Below are 4,467 nucleotides of genomic sequence, written 5' to 3' on the forward strand. Positions count from 1 at the left end.
AAGAATGAATAGCACACACACATTTTTGTCAAAGCTGCATCTTATTGGCAAAGAAAACACAAAGTAGGTCTCAGACTGTAAAGTCTTTGGAGCAGGGACTTCCTCTCCATACATCACTGTGTAACACAAAGCATGGTTTAAACACTGCTCTTAAAACATTGAAGTTGCAAAATTGCACAGGAAAAATGGCTAGTCAGGCTGTTCCTTGATGGACTGCGAGGATTTCGACAGCAGGAAACCAGAGCAAGTTTCTGTATGATTATTCCTCAGTCCAATTATGAGAAAAGTACTGTAAGAACAGAAGAAAACTATTTTGGCAAGTTACAGAGGGCTTGGTTGAAAAAAGGTCAGCAAAAAGAAAACCATGGTTTTATTCTGTGACATCTGGTGCAAACTGTGCTGTGTGATACTGAGGAATGAACACGGCGATAAATAAACTGCCCAGCTATGGTGACATTGTCATCTTGACGGGTTGCTGTCTGTAGGTGAAACACATCTGTGGCCATTGTCCCCTCTAGCATTTGGCAATGCTGATAGAGGCTGTCCTGCCAATAACATGTTACTGAATTTCTTGTGTGATTTTACACACGAGGTACACTCTTATACACATGGACATTAGATTATTTTCCTGTAATTAAGAGCAAAGGTGGCTGCAAAGTAAACCAGAATTTTCTACACAATGCCACCCCAAGTCAGCCCCTTTTTGTATCTATTATGAGACAGCCATTAATTAACATGACCTGGTGTCATTCCTTCTGTAGGATCTTGGCCTCCTTCAGTGCACAGGACAGACTGTGCTTTGGGAATGGAGGAAGGGATGTCTAGTGGAAGAAGCTGCTGACTGCAAGAGCCTTGACTCAGAGGGAGGCTTGCATAGAAAGAGAAAAGGGGCTGGATTGATTGGACAGGAAATCAAGTGATAAAATAGCCAATCTGCCTGTTCCCACCTCAGACAGAGGGCCGACTGAATATGAGGTAGCTTTGCCTGTCAGCGGCTTGAATGTGCCTTCACAGATTAGCCTTGTACACAGTTATAGCCCAGGTCTGGTTTTGGAGATGGGCTGAAGCCTAATCAGGTAAATGCAAAGTCTACCTGCATTGTTCAGAGCCATCCAGAAGAGAAATCTGTCTGCACTGCTGCTGTTAATATGCTGACAGTGCTAGTCTTGCTTATTTATAGCTATACACTACTATTAAAAAATGAGAGCTGAAACCTATGCAGCAGAAGTGTTGCAGCCGAGGCATTCTGCTTACAGTAAGGACTTTCATGTAAAAATTATCCCTGTCCTTGGCCAGCTTGAAGACAGAAATGTCTTGATGACCTGGACATCACTACAGATGCACGTGAGTGTAAATGTGTGCAGTGTATGTTCTGCTGCTGCAGCGGTTGCTCCAGCACAAAGATGCACGGCCTCTGCACAGCAGAACTTGGGGCCAGCATGCTTAAAGCGCACCCAAACCCAACTTCTGAACTGGGTATCTGGACCTCAGAGACGTGCAGACATGAATTTCAGTGTTCAGCTCCTGAGAAAACACCTTTACAGTCACAGTGCTGCTAACAGATCATGCAGTAAGTCTAAAAACCTCTTCTGTTGCTCCACTTCTCAAGCGCTTCCATTTGATCTGTGATAACTAGTTTTGAACTGTGTCAGTGGCACCCAACAATCGACACATTCAGCCAGAACTCAGTAAAGAAAAATACAAGATTTGGAGCAGCAACTTCTTGCTTGCAGAGCTGATGCCGCAGCTTGGTATATGTGGGGGGGGGTGGGGGGGGGGGGGTGAGTGGATGGTTTTGTCGTGAAAGGTGTGGGGGTGTGTGGATGTTTTTGCCTGGCTGCAATGCGAGTGCCAGAGCCACCGGTTGAATTGGGCACAGTAACCATAGTAACGGTGAGTTTCCGGGACTCGGGGTGACAGGTTGACGGGATTACTCTTCAAAGCACTTGCTCCCTTGGGAGAGAAGACCTAAAGGAAGGGGATGGGAGTTAATTTAGCGCACACACTAGAGCAAGGGTCAGCAGTGGCAGGTCTCCACTGGAGGGAAGCCTGCAGCAGCAATAAACAACTCCCTTTCAGTGGGACTTTGACTAGCACTGAAATCGCCGTAGGAGGCATTCAACAAAGAAAAAAAGGGGGGTGCACACAAAAAGTGACACCACTCCCTTCTAAAGGACAGTTGCAACCAAAAGTTCCTGCATGTTTCAAACCTGAGTCTCTGCTTTGCCGTGCCGGCTTTACCCTGTCCTGCCGTTCCTGCCAGATGTGGCTGTGGAGCCTGCATCTGGAAACACTGAGTTGTGCCAGACCTGGAAGCGATGGGGAAGCCGGGGAGGAGGCAAGCATGCCGGTGTGTATGACAGGAGGGGGTGTGGGGTGCAGCTGTGGGACGAAATGTTTGGACGGTGGAGCAATTGAGGCACAGGCAGCAAGAGGTGGGCAGGTAGAAGGCAAGAGGGTGCTTGCACTGTAGCGTGAAGCAGGGAGAAGGGAGGCATCATGAGGACAGGAGAGAAGGCTGTCATCTCGTAAGGTTCATTGCCTCATTGCTGTGAAGATATCAGTGGGGTCTGAAATTAAGCTCTTCTTAGAAGTGCCTTCTTCTTCTGCACTGTCATTTTAATTTCCTTGGACTTTGGTGAGCCAAAAGGCTGCTTTCCTGTCTGCCCTTCTGGCGAGAGAGGTGCATGACAGCACTGTCTCAATGTGTTAGTAATTTCTGGCTAATAAAACTGCCCTTTGGGCCACGATTAACAATTAGACCAATGCTGAGGATCAGGCCCTGCCCAGTACCAGGAAAGCACAAGAGTAATTTAAAGCTGGTTTTGCTGTCTGTTCCTCCTAGTGCTGGATGGGAAGATTGAAACCACACACGGGCAAACATTTCTTATCTTCCCATGGCAGCTGACAGCCAACTGCAATTGCTCCCACTGAGGCCCAGCTACACTCTACCTGCCCGTTCCTGTAAGTCATTCGGAGAGGTCAGTGTCTGCACAAGCTCCGAAAGCATCTTTGGAGGCTGCCTGCCTCCAGTGGTTCACGGAGCTAAGAATGGGGGTCAGCTCCAGGATCTGACTGCTGGGAACCTGAGTGGCCAAACCTCTACTCACAAGCAATGAATGCTTAATGCCAAGAAATTTCTTTTACAACGTTTTTTTCCCCATAGTATGAAGAAGACATATACATGCCTGGATGGGAGAAGTCTGATGTGTAGTCTGCAGGCCAGAAAGGCATGAATGTCACTGTGCCTTCCACTGACCTGGCTTTTGGTCCTGTAAAAGCAAGTGGTGCAGGCAGAGATGTCTTACAACAAAAATATAGAGGCTGGAAAGGCAGATGTAATAGAAGTGCTGACACAAGCTTAATTGTAGCACTGCAGAAAGGATAGATTTATGAAAAATGTAATGTGGGAACAGAATATTGCTATCATCTTCTGTTAGCTACTTAGAGGTGGCTGCAGGACTGTTTCCATCTTCTTACCTGCAGCTCTTTTACTACCTTTAGCCTGGTCCTTGCTTCCGTTTCCCTTCCAACCAGAGATGCTTTGCAAAAATACGGGCATCTGCATGAAATTGAGAGCAACTCTGTGCTGTGAACTTTTACCTAAACATCGGGAGGCTGAAAGCAGCTATTCCAGGGTCCTGAAATGGGGAAATCTGGGTTCATCGATTCTTTGCTGTCACACTGTGCACATCTTAGTTATCCTCCAGCCCCTTCAGTTGCGAAACACAAAACAATCAAATTAGAAAAGGAGCCTTAGTTGAAAGGCTTCATGTAAATGAAAATTTAATTATTATGAAACCACCTCAAAGAGTATGCCCTCATTTCACCTGACCCATTTTGCCAGTACCTCAGCCTGAGAGAGCTGGCAGAATGAAGAGGACCTGTGCTGGGGAACACAGCAATTTGGGGGAATATGGCATCCAAGCTCAGGGCCCCGCTTAGTGCAAAGCAGCATGCACTCACTGTGAGCGCGCCGGCCAGAACTCTGCACATACTGCATGCAACGCTGACCTTTCCTGTCATCCCTTCTTCCTTGCCAGCAACTGCATAGCAAAGCGCATTTGCTTTCAGCTGCTTAAAAACTGTTCCAGCTTCTCCCCACCTCCAAAATACAGGGGGGGAGACAAGGAAAGGATTTGGCTGGCAGATTTGCCATTTAGAAAGGCACAGTCAAGAGGAACGCCTTGATTTCCTTTGCACTGCCAACAAAGAAAAAAACCGAAGTTTAACCCTCCTCAACTTTCGGGCTTTAGCCACCCATGTAACTGTTTTTTTCGAAGGAGGGCAAGCTGCTCCCGCTCAGGCTTCCCCTTCTCCTCACGCCGCGCGCCCAGGGCCTCGCTGCCGCCGCCTGCCTCGGGGAAGCGCTCCGAAGCCACGCCGGCCTCGGAAGAGGCAATTACCCTCCACAGGGTGTAATGAACCCGCAGGGCTCGGGCTACCGAGGACCCCGGCGCGAGGGCT

The sequence above is a fragment of the Aptenodytes forsteri genome, unplaced genomic scaffold (assembly GCF_000699145.1).
Source record: "Aptenodytes forsteri isolate BGI_AS27 unplaced genomic scaffold, ASM69914v1 Scaffold206, whole genome shotgun sequence".
Lineage (NCBI taxonomy): Eukaryota > Metazoa > Chordata > Aves > Sphenisciformes > Spheniscidae > Aptenodytes > Aptenodytes forsteri.